The sequence below is a fragment of the Euprymna scolopes genome, chromosome 7 (assembly GCF_053919585.1).
Source record: "Euprymna scolopes isolate OS-2025 chromosome 7, ASM5391958v1, whole genome shotgun sequence".
Classification (NCBI taxonomy): domain Eukaryota; kingdom Metazoa; phylum Mollusca; class Cephalopoda; order Sepiida; family Sepiolidae; genus Euprymna; species Euprymna scolopes.
The window spans coordinates 42,646,495-42,667,597 of record NC_136488.1 but is presented as its reverse complement, the minus strand read 5'-3'; the positions used below and the strand labels follow the sequence as shown (position 1 = coordinate 42,667,597).

Sequence of the window (21,103 nt, the reverse complement as noted above, 5' to 3'; positions counted from 1 at the left end):
TGCAGCATCATCAACACTATTTTGTACAGCAGCAATCACTTGTTGTATGTACGGTGAACAATGTCTCGCGACAAGAGTGAACATAGTGCAAAAAAGATTCACACTTTAATCGTTTCGACGGTCGATTATGAACACCAGAAAACTCACATAATGCACGGTGTTTCTCTAACTGAACCGGGATTTTCAAAATAAAAGTGCACAATTAGCAAATATTGTTTAGGTGAAAATATTTTCATGATGAACAGCTAAACCAAGCTGAACTCAAAATAACCGATAGTTGCCAAATATGTAATTAAAGAAAATAGAGTTGTCAATGTAAAATATATATTAGTGGTGGGATAATTCCAATATTTTCCCCCCGATTCCAATACAATTACCGATTCCATACTAAATTCAAGAATCCAATACAATTACAGATTCCGATTCTTTATAAATGTTGAAATATTTAAGTATAAAATTGTTATTTTTTCTGATTACTGTAAAAACACATGTTAAATGTGCAGGTATTTTCTCAAGCGTTAAAATACACTTGTGGGAGGAGGTGATCTATAGATTTTAGTTTTACTGGTGAATTAAAATAAATATTTATTTTATTATTACTATCAGCAGTGGAAGATTTTGTTTTAAACAAAATAAAATAAGATAAAGATAATTAAAGGAATCGTTTTTTGGCATTGAAAAATATGAACAATTTTTTCCGCTTCCGATACCAACTGCGATACTCCAAAAAATTTCATTTTTCCGATTCCTGATTACAATTGTCCCAAAGAATTATATGAGTTATTGAACAAATTAATTTCTGTGTTAGACTTAAACACTTTTCAAGTGTGTGTATGTGTGTGTGTGTGTGTGTGTGTGTGTGTGTGTGTGTGTGTGTGTGTGTGCGCGCGCGTGTGTGTGTGCGTGTGTGTGCGTGCGTGTGTGTGTGCGTGCGTGCGTGCGTGCGTGCGTGCGTGCGTGCGTGCGTGTGTGTGTGTGTGTGTGCGTGTGTAATACCGGTGATCGATAGGACTTGTGAACTCTACCCACATTAAGAGACTGGTGTTTATAAACAAACAAACAAAAAAAGAAAAACAATTTTTTTTTTAATCATTAAAAATGCGAGAATTATGCTATTTTTAACGTAATATTCAACATGTATTTAATGAATTTAAATAACATCTCAAAAACTATTTTTAAAGGTGGAAGTTCGACGGAATTTTAGAAACAAATTATTAATCGATGTCTCGCTCACCTGTTGACCGGGATCGAAGGGAAAAGTTCAGACATCTTCGTAATAATGGTAACTAAGAAGCGGTGTCACGTGACCCGGGCGTTGCTAAAGAAAACGAGAGAGAGAGATGGGATGGGGGGAATGGTATTCGTGACTATTGAAAGTATTGTTTTTTTTACTACTTAATGTCGAGTCGAACATCTTAATAATGGTGTTTTGATTCGTTTATTTATTTTTTTTTTATTATTATTATTCATTTGAATTATTTAACCTCCATTCCCTTTCCATCGGAAAAAAGCTGTCGCTAATTTCTTTTATAAAAGCACAAAACACGCACAAAAAATATTGCAGTTTTCAGTGCTTTCTTCTATAATATAATAACGAAAAAATATACTGAATTTCAAGTAAAACAAATGATACTTACGTAATTGCCGTGTCGTCATAGTAACATATCCAAAAATTACGGAAAACGAACTGGAAGAAAAATAATTATTCATGAAAAACAGTTTTTTGAGAAATAAAATTTATCCGACATTTTTAATTACGTTCGTCACGTGACGTAAGCAATAGAACTTAGTTATCTCCCCTGTCAATTTATCTCTTTTTTTAGTAAGCGTAACAGTGATTTCGCTTCATTTTACAAATTTCTTTTATTCATTAATAATTATTTTTCTGCTTTATCGTTTTTCATATTTTTGGATATGTTACTATTTGAGATATGATAATTACTCAGCTACCATTTGTTTCACTTGAAATTCAATATTTTTTCGCTATTATAATATAGAAGCGCCTAATTTTCTATTAAAATCTATTGTCAACAGAAAAACGTATAATCTAACAAGGGTGGTAACTGCAAATGGTCATTTTCTTAAATCAAACTCTTGTAATAAACAATGTGAGGCAAGTATCTAATTAAGTTATAGAAAAAAAAAAGAGAATGCTATCTTTTTACGCTAAAACATGAAAAATGATATTTTCGCTTAAAAGGTAGAAGTGTAGTAAATTCATCAGCGCACATAGCATGCTTATAAAACAAGCACAGGGATGCAACATTGCAGCGATGAGACAGAGGCTGAAGCTTAACAGACAGGATCTGTTAGGTTATCATGTCCAAGAAGGAAAGACTAATGGTTGATGCACAAGCCCAGATTTGGCAGCAATACTCCATGGACGAGCAAATGGTAGCAATCTAAGATACTGACAGATCTAGTTTCTGTCCGCTAAAATGTGGCATACTCGTTCCTGTTTTACAAGCATTTCAATGGCAAGTGCTCTGATGAACTCCGAGTACTAGTACCCCTCACCAACAACACCCTCAACAAACCTGACAAGCATTAAAATCCCACCCCTTCACTGTAGAGATGCCTAGATGCCGTAAAGCCTTCTACTAGAATAGCTTTTTCCCAACGACTGTTGTATTTTGGAATTCCCTTCCAGGCCCCTGCTTCCCTGACCGGTCTGACATGCAGAAATTCAAGTGTAATGTGAACAGATATCTCACTGTCCTCTTGCCAAACTTTCACAAAAAGCACTCAACTCGCTACAACTACTAACATCAATTTGCCCCACTCTCTAACTGTACCTAAATCTAAAAGCAAATTCTATGAACAAAGCTTCTTTCCTAGAACTGCTTGCCTGTGGAATGCTGTCCCATTGACCGACTTATGATAACCTTCAAGTCTAATGTAAATAAGTTCTTGTTTAACTGTCTTCTTAAATAATCAAATTTTACCCAACATACACCATTAATGATTACTACACTACAACTTTGCGTCCATTAACTCTTATCCTCGAGTGACTTTCAGACTTTGATAAATGGTGACTCCATTCTAAAAAAAAACATCACTTTGTGTTTACAAATACAGCATAAACTTTCATCAGCAGCAGCTTCCATTTTATCTGTATTACAGTAGCAGCACCTCTTTTTTCTAAAACCTCTTTAATCATGTCAAATGTAACAGTCATCATCAGCAGCAGCAGCAGCAACAGGAAGGTTAACAACACAGACTGACAAATTGGATATGTCAAGTTGAAATCCAGTTCGTTCCACAAAAACACTTTAACTCAGGCAACCTTCACATGGACTCTCCTCATGAGTACTTAATGTCTTTCTAGAAAGAATCACAACTACAAAGATAGCAAGAAACGAATGCCAACAATAATTATCTGATTCATACGAACTAAATGAATGAATGAAACCCTGCTGTATGGATCTCTCTCTCTCTCTCTCTCTCTCTCTCTCTCTCTCTCTCTCTCTCTCTCTCTCAGGCAGTCTGTCGATTTCGACGATGATGCAGAGATCGGTTAGTGTCCATGTCGAAGGTGCGATGTGAGTCCGATCGGGGCTCTGAAACCCCGGCTGCAGATGTGACACCTGTTGGCAGGAAATGCGGGTAGTGGCACCCATAGTCGCGCTCTTTTTTCTTTCTCTCTCGGGCAGTCCGTCGATTTCGATGATGATGGCTTCAGCAAAAGCACGCCCATCATACTCCAATCACTTGGGTGCAGAGATCACATTGTGGCTTCCAGTCCATCAAACCTGCTGGTACGCCCACACTCCATCGCCACAGGATTTTCACCTCTCTCCCAGCCTAGGCAAAGTAGGAATAAGCAGCTTGCCCAGTACTGCTAGCACCCTTTCCGCTGAAGGCAACAGTACAGAGGCAAGGACGGGCCAGGACAGTCTGTACACATGCAATCAGCCGCATCCGATGGCTGAGGCATACCCGAGTCGAGTTGTACATCACCCTTGTTGACCGCGTCGGCATTGCGGTGCTGGTTCATACGCTGCGCAAGCAGTTGGGATTCCTTCCTCATCCACCAAGAGCATTGTTTACCAGGCTTGGATTTTTGTGACCCTAAATAGGGGGTCTAGTGGTACTACACCTTGCCTAATGATGACCCAGCACTGCAACGACTAAGGGGTAGTGACATTCTCCCCAAAAACCTGGAGCTCCCGCACCAGGGCCTTGTTGCCGGATGTAGTTTTACGTTATACCCAGGACAAGCTGTATGGATCACTATTGTGATAAGTGGAGTCTTAAACCACTTCTAGACAGCAAGCGACCTTCCAATCATCATCACCATCATCATCATCTATTATAGTAGTTCTCTTTCTATTCATTTCAACTAGTAACAATGATCCAACCCTCTTTAACTAGTAGCAGCTTCCAATCTTGCCTACAACACTATCATGATTATCATCATCTACTCTGGCGGCTTTCTCCTAAAGACATATTTTATTTTTCTAAAATAAAAATCCTTTAATTTTGTTGGACACATGAGCCCGTCTTCCTTTTGTTATTGTTAAACGTTAACGACACGTTTTTTTTTTATTCTCTTTTCTTGTTTGCAGGAGTCGTGGCACAGTAGACAATTGGCCACTGTTTATCTCGCCTGTGCCACCACACTTTCTGAACCCCTCTCTAAATTTTCATCGTTCAATATTATTCTTTTAATTTTCAAAATCTTATTTTTATAGATTATAAAAAACTTATACGTTCAATTTTTAGGAGAAGGTCAGTTTTTCCTGTTAGTTTAACTTTATCTAGTAATTCTCTTCCTACTATAACCTCCACCTCTACAACAAGCAGCAGTTTCTGATCCTGCTTGTCACAATATCATCATCTATTACAGTAACTCTGTCCCTGTTTATGACTATACCTTCTAAAACTAGCAGTGCTTTTTGAAATTCTGCCTGCAACGCTATCATCATCATCACCTACTACTATTACTAATACTACTACTCATTATTCAATTGTTTAGTCTTAAAAACCTCATTCATTCATTGCCAAATTTTGCTGATTATAATGAAAACGTTTGAAAAAAATTTGCCTGTTCAATTTTTAGAAAGGGGTGAATCTTGTATACAAGTTTAACTAAAAGCTAATTCGGTACTTAATTTTTCAATATGTTTTTTTTTTTTTAATTTTAAGAAGTTAATTATTTTATATTAAATTAAACAAACTGATTACTTCATCTAAAAATCGAATCTCTAAAGATTTTGAAATTCTTATTTTATAATCCAGGAACATTTTTTTTTTTTACGAATGAGTTACCAGTTATAAAGGCTAAAAGTCAGTCAAGGATAAATGTTCATGAGGCAGGAGGAATGTCAGTTGAATGATGACAAATTTCATGAGAATATTGAAAACTGAAACAAAGTTCGATTACTTTGGTTAACACATATTTGTTGGGAATCGATATAATAACTCATTTTCAATTAAATAAAACATTTTATACAGTGAAGGAACAAATCTACTGAACATATTAGTGTAGCAGTTGCATGAAAGATCCATTTCATTTATGTGGTAACGGTCTGGAGAGGCATAGAAATAAGTGACCACAGTTGGCATGTGCCCACTGTAGGGAAGCAGTCGCATGTTAACTTGGAACCCTTCTGATACAATTGGAACATGCTTGCAACATCATCCACTTTCTGAAGTCTTGCTATCAACCTCAATTTCTTCAACCATGCAACCATGTTTTCCTTGCCAGTAAATGGTTTTACTACATGACTGTTTATTCATACATCCGCCATAAGAACCAATAAAATAGCTTTAAAGATTATTTATAATTTACATGACAGAAAGATGTAATTAATTTCGATTTCAGTCATGTACATTATTTTGAGTTAAAAAACACACACACACACACACACACACACACACACACACACTCGAGCCGGATTATTTAGTGTTCGTTTCCCCCCCCCCTCCACAATAAAGATTATCACTTTTTGCATAATTTTTTCTTTTTTTAACCAACAACAAAATCACACGCAAACGAGGTGACATAAAAACAAAAGATGTATTTTTCAGCGAACTACAACACTAAATTTGCATAATCACATTTTTCTTATATCTGAAGGGTTCCAGATTTGCATACCACTGCTTCCTTACAGTAGGCACATGCGAGCCATGGCCACTTATTTCTATACCTTTCCACACCGTTACCACAATTTATTTATATGTGCAATATCTTGTTATGTTGAGTAAGCTTCTTTCTTAGAACTGCACGCCTGTGGAACTCTGTTCCGTCTGCCTACTTCCCTCCGGACTACAACTTGGATGTCTTCAAGTCCAATGTTAACAAATTCCTAATGAACCGCCCCCTTAAGTAAACACTTCATCAAATCTCCACACTAACGTAATGTACTTGCAATAACCCTTGTCCCCGAGTGGCTTCCGGGCCTTGATAAGTGGTGATCACTGTGTAAAAAAAAAAAAAAAAAAAAAAAACTGTAGTTCAAACAGCATAATGATACACAGGCAATTAGTAAACTACCAACATGTACAGTGAAAGCCTGTTGATTTCATCTCACAACCGAATGTGTGCCAAATAAAACAGTTTGAGATGAGGCTCCAACATTGATGGATTGGCATTCTCTTCTCTCATCATTATTAAGGTGATAAAAGACAGAAATAAACTCAAGACCGGAAACTATATTTCATCTTTAAATCTGTCGATCTCGTAATTCTTTTTATGTTTCATTATTTTCTTCGAATAAAGTTGATTCATGATTTTAAAAGTTTGTTGATTTTTCTATGAAAGATGATGATCGTTTTCATGTTCAATATCCTATTTCAGTCAGCCGCAGCCAACTTTACAAAGTGACTCTCCCCATCTTAATGTTCTTCCAAACTAACCATACTCAAAACAAATCAGGAATCGGTCTAAATCAAGAATTTCCGATTACAAAAATAGATTACAACAATAACAAAGGTTGGCCTTGATTGTGGGTGTAAGAAGGTTGATGCAATCAAGTTTCAGAACACAGGAGGATTTTGATTAGTTTAATGAGGTGGGGTCGAAGAAAGGAGTTGCTTTTTAGTTGTTGAGAGATTCGCTTGGTCATGTTACATCTTGGAAAGTAAGATGTAACATCTAGTAAATTAGCATTGTAACTCTGAGCACCACGAGAATGTGCGACTGAAATAAAAGCTATGGTTATAGTATCACCAGAAGTTGTCATAGTGCTTTTTCATATGCAAATAGTATCTTTATTACAGGACTTCAAGCAAGTATCATTGACAAACAAAAAGAAATCAGGAATGCAAGGTATATCCCTTTGTGCACCATGCATGCATAAAAGTATTTGCTGAGTTTAGTAGACCATTACTGAACTACCATGTTCATTCATCCTGTTAGTGAACTGCCCTCTGGGTTAAACACTCAAACACACACCCGTACATACACCTACCACATTTGTACATTGATACGTTATATATATACTCATGACAATGAATCGATATTATATATCCACATCAACTCTGTTAAATAGGGCAATTGTTCGCGCATTTTACCTCACATTAAAATTTCAGTCACAATTTCGATTATGCCTACACACGCTCTGCGAAGAACAAAAACAAAAATGCATTCTCCACATAGCAGGCGACATACTACATGATCAGAAAACGCGACTTACTAACCAATTAGAGACAAAAAAAATGAAACATTTTTTTGATTCGATTCAAGCCAAAGACCGATTATAAAAGGTACCCTTCCTTCGACCATGAGGAAGTCTTACTGTCCTTGGGGATTGTCTCGGCACCATCGCCATTACCTAAATATCGGTCTACCTATGCTTCATAGAAAAGAAGTTAGAGGCAATGATTCGGGAGCATCTGACATGAAAATCAATGCCCTGTTGAGACAGGTTCCCCACCATGTCTCTCTGGCCAACGATGAGGCTGACCACAAACTTGAGAGGAATGCACATCATCTCATTTACAAAAACTCAATACAAGTGGGTGACAGGGTCTTACTCCACCGGCCACAATCAGGTACAGCCCAACCATCTCATCTACCTTGGGTGGGAAATTTCACAGTCATAAAATCAAATGATGTGATGTGCCAGGTATAAAATGAAAATGGTGATACAGCCTGGATCCACTGCGCACATATCAGACATTTGGCCCCTCGACCGCCACACCTATGCAGTAGACTCCCACTTCCCCACCATGTATCAACCACCAAGACCATACCATACAGCAGTCATCAAATGACCCAGAACTAACTCACGACATACATCATACAACATTACAGGAGGACAATACGGACAGAATTCTACCCCCAGCGAGAAAAATGAGAGGGCGACTCCCTGTCTGCTTCAAGGACTTTGTCATGAACTAAAGACATTCCATGAACATAAACTACAAATCTGATTGAGATATGAGGTGGCCTTTGTTATATAACAGATCTCACACAATTACTGTATTATCTACTCTGTTAAAAAGTACAATTGCACACGCATTTCGCCGCACATTAAAATTTCAGTCACAATTTCGATTATGCCTACACACACTCTGCGAAGAACAAAAACAAAACTGCAATATCCACGCGGACGTAGCAGACGACATACCACGTGATCAGAAAACGCAACTTACTAACCAATCAGAGACAAAAGATATAAAACATTTTTTTGATCCGATTCGAGCCAAAGGCTGATTATAAAAGGGACCCTTCCTTTGATCACGAGGCAGTCTTACTGTACTTGGGGATCGTCTCAACATCATCGTCGCCGACACAAACTTACTGTGAATATCTATCTCACTGTCGTCACCGACACTAGCATACTACGAATACACCGCCGTTGTCACTGGCACCAACATACTGTGAATACATTGTTGTTGTCGCTGACAACAACCTACTTCAAATACACTGCCATTGTCGCCGACACCGTCATTGACTTATTGTGAGTAACTCGCTGACATCAACCAAACTCATTGCTACTGACGACTAGGCCTCTACCGCTATAAATCTCTGATTTGTTGAGAATAAAACATATTTAATTTTATTCAGTTGTATTTTTCTTGCAACCATACGCTTGTCTATAACACATGAAAAGACATGCATTGGTGACTGTCTATACACCACTATGATGACACACGGTACATGTATATTATGCATACATAATTATGACTGTATATACACCACTATGATGACACACGGTACATGTATATTATGCATACATAATTATGACTGTATATACACCATTATGATGACACACGGTACATGTATATTATGCATACATAATTATGACTGTATATACACCACTATGATGACACACGGTACATGTATATTATGCATACATAATTATGACTGTATATACACCATTATGATGACACACGGTACATGTATATTATACATACATAATTATGACTGTATATACACCACTATGATGACACACGGTACATGTATATTATGCATACATAATTATGACTGTATATACACCACTATGATGACACACGGTACATGTATATTATGTATACATAATTATGACTGTATATACACCATTATGATGACACACGGTACATGTATATTATACATACATAATTATGACTGTATATACACCATTATGATGACACACGGTACATGTATATTATGCATACATAATTATGACTGTATATACACCATTATGATGACACACGGTACATGTATATTATGCATACATAATTATGACTGTATATACACCACTATGATGACACACGGTACATGTATATTATGCATACATAATTATGACTGTATATACACCACTATGATGACACACGGTACATGTATATTATGCATACATAATTATGACTGTATATACACCACTATGATGACACACGGTACATGTATATTATGCATACATAATTATGACTGTATATACACCACTATGATGACACACGGTACATGTATATTATGCATACATAATTATGACTGTATATACACCACTATGATGACACACGGTACATGTATATTATGCATACATAATTATGACTGTATATACACCATTATGATGACACACGGTACATGTATATTATGCATACATAATTATGACTGTATATACACCACTATGATGACACACGGTACATGTATATTATGCATACATAATTATGACTTTATATACACCATTATTATGACACACGGTACATGTATATTATACATACATAATTATGACTGTATATACACCACTATGATGACACACGGTACATGTATATTATGCATACATAATTATGACTGTATATACACCACTATGATGACACACGGTACATGTATATTATGTATACATAATTATGACTGTATATACACCATTATGATGACACACGGTACATGTATATTATACATACATAATTATGACTGTATATACACCATTATGATGACACACGGTACATGTATATTATGCATACATAATTATGACTGTATATACACCATTATGATGACACACGGTACATGTATATTATGCATACATAATTATGACTGTATATACACCACTATGATGACACACGGTACATGTATATTATGCATACATAATTATGACTGTATATACACCATTATGATGACACACGGTACATGTATATTATACATACATAATTATGACTGTCTATACACCATTATGATGACACACGGTACATGTATATTATGCATACATAATTATGACTGTATATACACCATTATGATGACACACGGTACATGTATATTATGCATACATAATTATGACTGTATATACACCACTATGATGACACACGGTACATGTATATTATGTATACATAATTATGACTGTATATACAAATGTGATGACACACGGTACATGTATATTATACATACGTAATTATGACTGTATGTACACCATTATGATGACACACGGTACATGTATATTATGCATACATAATTATGACTGTATATACCCGGTATACAATATATGCATCTTAGTTTGATAATTACTTTCATCTTTGAAAGGCAGAAAAATCTGTATACATTAATTGCTATATATTTTTTTACAACTTATATATATATATATATATATATATATATATATATATATATATATATATATATATATATATATATATATATATAAACCCTGTGTATCGCTTTATTGCAGGTCAATAATGTTTTAATTTTGAAATTGCTGTGAAATGCAGAGAGGTGAAATTTGGTATAACACTGGAAGAGCATAATAAGGTGCCTTATTGCCCAGATTTTTGTAGAATTTGAACAAATATTTTGAAAATAATGCTAATTTTTCTATTTTCTGGTAATTATTAAGTCTATATCACTTTATTGCAAGTGTCTAAAAATGTATATTTTCGATAACAAAACAATATTCTAACCATATTTCTATTTATATGACATTAAGAACATATCCAGTAACAATATCAATCAAAAACAAGAACGAATTTTACATTATTTTATTATAGAATTATTTTTATTTTATTATTAAATATTTATTTTTCAACATAACTCTGATGCTTCAAAATCACTTTGAATAGCCTCTTGTCAACTGATGATGTCAATCGGCGGATTTGAGATGAATGAAGACTATGTTCTTAGATCTCTTCCAAGCTTCTTGGCTAGATCTACGAGAAATAAACCTTCTGCAAGACCTGCAACAACATGTTCCTTTTCACTAGCTGTTAATCGACCCTTTATAGGCATTATCTGCATAGATTGTCATAAATATTTTCATAACTTTATATATACAGGTATCATATATGCATATATGTACATAAGCACATACACACACACACACGTGTATATATATATCTATATTATGTCATGAATCTTCATAATATTTAATATATCTATTTTCAGTATTTACTTCTACAGTGCCCAATACGTAAGTAGGGCTAAGTAGTAAGTTTGGAAAAAATATATGGAAATTAAGCTATACATAATTTTCTGCATATCATCCTCATTAGAATTTGTTAGGCTATTATATTTTAGCCTGACGATTCCTCATGAGTAGAAATGTGGACAATGTAGTTTAATCGTCATATATATTTTCAAAACTTACTATATATACATATATAGCTACTTCATTTATTCGCATAAATTTAATATATGAAAGTATAGATTTATGCGTAAACTTTAAGTATTTACTTCAAAAGTGCTCAATACGTAGGTAGAGCTAGTTAGTAATTTATAAAATATATATGGCGATTAAGCTACACTGAATATTCTGCGTTTCATCCAACTATAGGATTCGTCAGGCTTATGCATAAGCCTGACGAATCCTATAGTTGGATGAAACGCAGAATATTCAGTGTAGCTTAATCGCCATATATATTTTATAAATTACTATACATATATATATATATATATATATATATATATATGGATAAAAAAAATCAATATGAAAAATATGTAAATGGTTATATCCTTCCTGTATTTATTTCCTATTTGTTGACGTGTAAAATATATAAAAAGTCTATTGAAAAAAAGTGACGTCTTTTTTTTAAGAGCACAAAATTTTCAACCGATTCTTCGGTCTTTTTTCAATGTGAATGATAGAAATATGAGTGCGGGGTGGGCACTCGGCATTCTGCAGCAACTTCCTCTCCTTGAACCACTTTTTTGAACAATCGTGTTCCTAATGCCTGCTCTTGTGCTAATCAAACAAAAGCTTCAGTACTTAGCCAGATACCCAGCTCTAAGCCATTGCCATGATCTTTCATCAGCCATTTCTTCTATATCCTGGAAGAACCTTCCATGCATTTTCTTCCTAGCCAGTTCCTCTGCCCTTTCTCTATCCATACATTTCGCATAATCAGCCTTGGTCTCACATACTTCCACTTCATTGGCCACAACCTTAAGCATACACTCCTCACTTCTAACCACATGCTCCTTCAACGACATCTCCTCGGTTCTAACACAATCTTTTACACTTTTCAATTCTCTCCCACCATCTTTCCTCTTTTGATACAGCCTTGCTATGCTACTTCGAATGTGAAATATACCAAAGATTGCTAAAACTTTTCTTGTTTTGATATCCATGGCATGCAAATCCTTGTCAGACCATTCTAAAATTCCCCCACTGTATCTCAAAACACTGACTGCCCATGCATTTACTGCTTTCATTAGGTTTCCTTCATACAGTTTCGACTTTGCAATTAGTTTCACTCTTCTAAGATACTCCTTCCTGACTTTTTCCTTCATTTCTCTGTTCATGATGCCTACACCCTCCATATCCTGTATCTTCTATTTCTTTCATGATTTCTCCATTTGGCAGCACTATTCCATTCGGATGAACCTTTACTGCTCTTTTCATCACCTGCACTGCACATTTACTAATCCCAAATTCCATCCCAATGTCTTCTGAGTATGCCCCCACAAGTTCTACCAGTCTCTCCATTTCCTTTTCATTTCTACCAAATATTTTCAAATCATCCATAAACAGTAGATGGTTGAGGCGTCTATCACCAAATCCAAAGTTATACCCCAGTTTTTCTCTCTTCAAGAGGATGCTCAGTGGCATCATTATCATTACAAAAAGAAGTGGCGATAACGAATCTCCTTGAAATATCCCACGTTTAATGCCAACCTGCCCCATCTCCTCTCTGTTTGCTGTCAGCACCGTTTTCCATTGAGCCATACTTGTCTCCAAAAGCCCTACCACATTCTCAGCAACCTTCATCATCAATAGTATTTCCCGTATCCATGAATGAGGAACCATGTCATAAGCCTTTCTGTAATCGATCCATACTACGCTCAGATTCCTCTTCTTCTTCGCATCCTGCACTATTGCTTTATCAATTAGTAGTTGCTCTTTAGTACCTCTCGAGCCTTTCCGGCACCCCTTTTGTTCCTCAGGAAAAACACCATTACTCTCTAGATGTTCATAAATTTTCTCTGCAAATATTCCAGTCAACAGTTTTCACATCAAAGGCAGACATGTAATTGGTCTATAATTATTGACATCTGTTCCTTTTGCATGATCTTTCCTAATCAGTGTTGTTCTTCCCTCCACAAGCCAATATGGGACATCTCCAGACTCTACAACCCTTTTCAGAGCAGCAGCTATAGGTGGATAAAGGCATGGAAACTGTTTAAACCAGAAACCCATCACTCCATCTGGACCAGGTACCTTCCAGTTTGTCATCCTTCGTATGCCAGCCTTAACATCATCTAATAATAATAATAATAATAATAATAATAATAATAATAATAATAAACATTATTCTGTATATCTTCAAAGAGTGGTAATATAGTATATAGGGTTTGTGAGGAGGAAATGGATAGCGCACCTACATATACACCTGTACATTTGTGTATGCATGTATGCATACTCGGAAAATAGAATTAAAAATATGGTAAAAATTAAAATATATGGAAACTAACAAAAACAAGAGCATTGCAAAAACAAAAAAAACAACTCCTAGTGAGGAATGCTAAGCTGTCCTTCCACTGTGTATACTCCCTGTGCCCCGTAGGAAAATATTTTTGGTCAGTTTAGGTTTTATAAAAAGAATACTCATTTAGCAGTCCCAAATTTTTGTTGAGACCGAAGAATGAGTTTCTTTTCATATTGTCTTCTTTTTTGTTGTGTCTTAAAGTTGGAGGCCATAAGGATGCATTTTATGTTGTCTATCCTGTGGTCTGGAAGGGTTTAGTGCATTGCTACTGTGTGCTGTGTGGATTTGTTCCTTATTGTTTGCTTGTGGTTGTTGAGTTGTAGGCGGAATTCCTGGCCTGTTTCCTTCCATATAGTTACCCTTTGTGCATCTGATGTAATATGTTAGGTAGACTACATTGGGATTGTCACAGGTAGGAGAGAGTTTAAGTTGGATGTTTGGGCCTGGAGGTGTTAATGTGTCGTCGGTATTAATGGGTTTGCATACTTTGCACCTGGGTTTGTTGCATGATTTGTTTCCTTGAGGTGCGAAAGTGTTGTGTATTTTTGTGGGTATTAGTAGTGAGTATAGATTTAGGGGCTGTGTGTTGTATATTGTGTTGAGAGGGGGGGGTCATGCTGTGGTTATTTGAATATCTGTTTGAAGTTTGTCGGTGTTGTTGTTGCAGTCAAATACCATTGGTATTTATACGGATGATTTTTTTTTTTTTTTTACAAAGGAGTCACCACTTATCAAGGCCCGGAGACAATTCGAGGATAATATTAATGAGTGTATAACAGTCAAGTGCAACATGTCGTAGTTATCGTTAGTAGTGGAAATTTGGTAAATTGGATGGCTCATCAAGAATTTGTTGTTGCTTTTGTACGTAAGTAGATTTTCTGCTTTCCTAATTGGTTATTTTATTATTTTAAGAGGGTAATTTAATTTCTATGAAGCCCATAATGCAGTAATCTATTTTGAAACTAACTCCATCATGTGTAAAGTTTTTAGTTATTATTAAATTGTATTTTTGTAAAAAAACAAAAACAAAAATGAAAGAAGCAAAAACATTATATTTTATAAAATAAATTATTTCGATATAAAGCCGGAATTCCTCTGTAATGAAAATGTTCGATAATTGAAGTTGGAGAATAAAATATTATAAAGGGAAATAACTTTTCCGTAAAATATCTTAATTATCTCCCTTGCTTTTTAATCCATTTTATTTATCGGTATTTTTCCTCTTACTATTTGCTTGATCTAAAATCGCTGTTTAATTCCGATTTAAGTCGTTCGATTCAATTTGCTAATAATGTTAACGTTCGTTATTGCTCATATTTTTGTCGAGTAAATACGCTACACGCTGTTTTCAGTAAAAAAAAAAAATACATTTCTTCAAACATTTTGTATTTGTAAAATACACATGGTGACTTCATCTTCAATTACACCGGCTATAAAAGTAAATAGCGTCCATTTTAAAATTAACAATATTAGCCCCCCTTCTGTTCATTTATTTAAAAATTTGGGATTTGTATTACTGTACGCATAGATTCGAAAAAGTTGTCAAAAAACAAATATATGACAAATAAATGTTATCAAAGGCAAGATAAATTACTTTTCTACCTAACTGGATATATTTTCAGTGCTTTTATTTAATGTAACAATAACATGTTTATTCAGCTCGTAAAACATACTGTGTTTACCGATGTATTGCAAAATTCAAAATGGCGGCCGACTCTCTCTTTAAAACGGTAAGTTTGAGAAAAGATGTTATAAATATAAAACTAGACAAAATACTGTTAGTCACTCTCTCAATATATATTGCCGTGACATAGGTTGATATATATTCGGTGGTTTTTTAATAGTATTTTGTCTAGTTTATTATTTATAACACCTTTTCCTGAACTTACCGTGTTAAAGACAGAGTCGGGCGCCATTTTGAATTTTCCAATACATCGGTAAACAATGTATGTTTTTTCGAGCTGAATAAACATGTTACATTGAATAAAAACACGAAAAATATATCCAGTTTGGTAAAAAAAAGTAACTTATCTTGCTTTTGATAACATTTATTTGTTATATATTTGTTTTTTGACAACTTTTTCGAATCTATGTGTACAGTAATACAAACCCGAAATTTGTTTGATATTTCTACAGTTTATCGCCGAAAATGGAGACGCCATTTTTCTCGCGCACCTGTTGTTAAAATCCGAGGGAGAAATCAGTATTTTATATTATGGCCGAAGTTAGAAATAAATAACAAAAAAATTAAACTAGATAATCATTACTTCCGGAAAGAACTATGAAAAAAAGTAAATAAGGTGAAAGAGAACATATATCTGTAATTGTTTGATTGAAAATGTTTCGATTTAATTAATGAAAATGGGAATGTTTTTCATGAAACACACACACACACACACACACATATATATATATATATATATATATATATATATATATATATATATATATATATATAATAAAAATAAAAGTTACAATAAGTTTACTAAGGTAATCAAAATGGTAAACTTAAAATATATTATAAATATTAAAGAGTTAATATTTACAAGTAAAATAAACTCAGCCAGATATAAAAAGCTCAATAAAACCGAAAAGGAAATAGAGCTTATAATATGAATTAAAATAAAAATATGAATTAAAATTAAATATGTTTTTAACTCTTTTTCAAGATGTCTTTTAACATATTTTATTAATCATATATATGTGTGTGTGTGTGTGTGTGTGTGTGTGTGTGTGTGTGTGTGTGTGTGTGTGTGTGTGTGTGTGTGTGTGTGTGTGTTTCAGGAAAAACTTAGCAAACATAGCAAAAATAAGTATATTTTGCAAGATATAATTTGGGATCAGTAGATCAGGGAAAATGTTAAACGGAAAATAAAAATTAAAAAAAATGATTACACGATTACTGTAGTCGAATTCCGGAAATTTCTGAAGCAGTTTATGAAAAGGAAACAAATTAGCGAAGTTCAAAGAACTTAAAATAAAACAATGTTAAGTAGCAATAATTGTCCAATTTATCCAATGAAAAATCCTTCCCTTATTAAGCAAAAAGAAATAAATCGAACACTATCTTGTGCCGAATCCTTGAACGTTGTTATTTTTTCCTCTTTTTAATACATTTCTACATGATTATAAAACAAAAAATTAAGCAGACAGAAATGACTGATTAAAAACAAATTTCTTAATTTTTAATTCATTTTCGTTTAAAAAAAATTACATTGACGGTTTAAATTCTTCAAAATCCCCTTCAAACACGTTTCGTTATTTTCGTTAACAAGTTTATTTAATTCTTGATTAATTATGATCGTTTCAAACAAGTTTATTTAATTTTTGATTAATTACCATCGTTTCAAACAAGTTTATTTAATTTTTGATTAATTACCATCGTTTCAAACAAGTTTATTTAATTTTTGATTAATTACCATCGTTTCAAACAAGTTTATTTAATTTTAAGTTCGTTGATTAACTTCGCTTCAGCAATTTCCGGAATTCGGCTACAGTAATCGTGTAATCTTTTTTTCTTTTTTTCTTTTTTCCTTCATTGTTCTACTGATTATTCAGCGTCCTAAATTATATCCTCCAAAATATCAAAATATGCTTATTTTTGCTATGTCTATGCTGGTTATCTCCCTTAGATTTAATGATCGTTAAGCGCTTCTTCTTCTTCTTCTTCTCCTCCTCCTCCTCCTCCTCCTCCTCCTCATCATCATCATCATCATCATCATCATCATCATCATCATCATCATCATTATTATTATTATTATTATTATTATTATTATTATTATTATTATTATTAAAAACAGAAAATGAAAATGACATATTCATAATTGTCTAAACTCGGCGATAGCCATTTGAAAACCAAAATATTTGTTGTATAAAAATTTATCAAAATATAATTGTAAAAACATTTATCGTAGCCCCGACGCCGCCGCGTCAAATCTACTTAAAACAGAATAATGGCGCGCTGCATTCGCTGCAAAACCCAGTTGCACGCGCGGATGCATAAACATCGTTTCAGCTACACTATCATTTCCCTTTCTCCACCCACGCAAATTCGATGGACTTATAAGCAAAACTTCATCCATTCACGCGGACGTCGTAAGAAGCATGTTATGTCATAAGAATGTTATTCTTTTCATCCAATCAGATTACAAGGAAAACAAATGTTAAAAAATGTCTTTTCTGAAGGCCTCTGTGGAGCCGGGCGGAAATGTATAAAAAGGGCATTTTTGCGCCCAAACAAATCAGTCAACCTTAAGGCAGCATGCTGTAATGTCATCAACATCGGCTTCGTCCGCATGGATGTTAAATGCGTGCACGCTCGGCAATTAATTCTTCCACCTGGAGATGGACTTTTTATTTTTACTCTTTTCTATCTCTCTGCTAAATAAGCGATGGGGTTTTATATTGTTTAATTCTTGGTAAAAGACCTGCTTATTTCTAACCAAGAACTTTCATTTTTCTACATCATTTCAGTCAATCACCTCAGTCGCAGGAAGAGCTTTTCAATTAAGAAGAAACTTTCTTATCTTCCCTTTTCAATAGGGTCAACAACAAATTATCTAGTTTATTTATTTATTTATTTATTTATTTTGTTATTTATTTCGTGTTTCGGTTATAGTTTAAAATACTAATTTCTCCTTCAAATTTTAACAACAGGTACGCGAAAAAAAATGGCGTCTCGATTTTCGGCGATAAACTGTAGAAGTACCATTTGTTTTTGGTAAATCATGCTTTTAACGATTTACATTAACTTTAGATAAATCCTAAGAAAAAAAGGTACTTATGCAGAGAGTGATCCGGACGTAACTCACCGGACGCTCGGCTTGCCCCGTAAAACGACGTCAACAGCCGGAGTTAGCCGAGCGTCGGCGAGGAAAAGCAAGCCGAGCGTCGGCGCTGAAAACATAACAAGAAAAGAGAAACCTACCTTAATGTAAAATTTGTTAAAACTTTTATTTACTGTAACGGAAAACAAATTTTTTTTTGTATTTTTTTTTGTAAATATAAAGTGTTTTTGGTACTCCTGCAGTATTTTACCCACCGATTTCACGATCTTAGCCGAGCGTTGACGAACGCTTTCGGCGTTAACGCCGACGAAAGCCGAGAATTCGGAGCTACGGTGCAAGAACGCTAAAAGTATGTGAATAACAACAACATTACAAGGAAAAGATATTACACACACACACACACACACAACAAAATGGATAAAATTAATACAAAAAATTTGGATAAAATAAATCACAAACACTTACCGTAAGTTTTTTTAAAGTAAAATAAATTTATTTTGTTGAATATTTTTTTTTTTTTGGTTCATTTTGTTTTCCGATAGCTTTCTTTTGGGGGGGGGGGGGTAAGCAACAGTAATAAACACTTCAATGTTTTTTTTTTGTGTGTTTTTAACAAAACGTTATTAAACAGTAACAACAATGTTTTTTTTTTGTTTGTTTTTTTTCAGTAATGTTTGTGGGGGGGGGCAACAATTACTGTTTATCTTTAGTTCCGACTGGAAGATTTTCTACTGACTGTAGAGAGGCAAAGTAGGGAGCAAAGGGTTTTCAGAGGATGTGGAAAGAAGCTCCTTCCCAAACCGGGTAGCCTTCCGCGATTTGATTTATTATGGAGACAAAAGGGTTGTGTCCAAATTTTTGTCTCCACATAAATTCGCATAAATATGTTTCCAACAGCTCCCGGTTTTTTGTTTTTTTTTATCGCTAAATTAAATAGCTGAAATGAAAGGCTGTGTATTTTTACTTTGAACAATAAAATAACTGAAATGAAACGCTATGTGTGTAATTTCAATGAAAATTATTCGTCTGCTGCGCGTTCGTTTGAAGCGCCCTGATTGGCTGATAGAGTATCGTACCGCTCGCCATGTTCCGGCGTTTTCCGACGGATGTCGATCAACGCTCGGCTAAGATCGTGAAATCGGTGGGTAAAATACTGCAGGAGTACCGTGTTTTTTATATACAAGAAAGTTACGTTTTTTGTTTTGTTTTTTTTTTGAAGAAGAAGAAGAAACAGCGAAAAAAAGGTAACAAGCAAAATTTGTTTTTTTTTACAAAACATGTTTTTTTTTTGTTGGGTGGTTTTTTTTTTAGGGTTAGGGTTATTTTTTTATTTTTTTAAGAATAAACAGCGGAAAAAAGGAAACAAGCAAACTGTTTTTTTTTTTTTTTTGTACAAAACATGTTTTGTTTTTTTTTTTTTGTTGTTGGGTGGTTGAAGGAAAAAACCTGGTAAAAGAAAAATGCGAGGAATATTTACTGTTGGTATTTCCTCAGACTGTTGGAGGGCGGCATCACACGACTATGAGGGACAGGTTTTCTTTTTTGCAAGCAAACTCTTTTCCTGACAAAATTCCAGGACACCCGCTGGCTGGGCGCTGCTGCTGCTGTTTGCAATTTTTTCCGACAAATATGTTAAGTTCATATTTCCTTCCATAGGTACGCAATTTTAAGTGGTTGTTAAATAAATCTGAAATTGTAACGGTTGTTGTTAAATAAATCTGATTCTGTACTGTTACTGTTTTACTTTCTTTTCTTCTTTTTCCTTATTGTCGTCTGCTGCTTTGAATTTTTTTTCTTGCGTCGCGCACGCGCGTAGCGTTGACAACCGTCGAACTACATCGGCGACGCTCGTTGAAAACCGTCGAACTACATCGCCGACGCTCGGCTAACTCCGGCTGTTGACGTCGTGTTACGGGGCTAGCCGAGCGTCCGGTGAGTTACGTCCGGATCACTCTCTGCATAAGTACCGAAAAAAAAAAAAAGAT

General features: G+C 34.6%; 1 protein-coding gene across 4 annotated transcripts in view; it reads right to left on the bottom strand.

The window, feature by feature from the left end:
- The window catches only part of LOC145279696 (uncharacterized), a 615,039-nt gene extending 593,954 nt beyond the window's left edge, over positions 1-21,085 (bottom strand). For 2 of the 4 annotated variants that reach the window (XM_080130974.1, XM_080130977.1), the window contains exon 1: positions 1,235-1,322. The gene's annotated coding sequence lies outside the window, so the exon portion shown is untranslated. Of the gene's footprint in view, positions 1-1,234; positions 1,323-1,637; positions 1,688-19,583 lie in introns of those variants that run through there. The other 2 variants (XM_080130975.1, XM_080130976.1) reach the window with 2 other exon arrangements.
- Between the last annotated feature and the right edge of the window lie 18 nt (positions 21,086-21,103).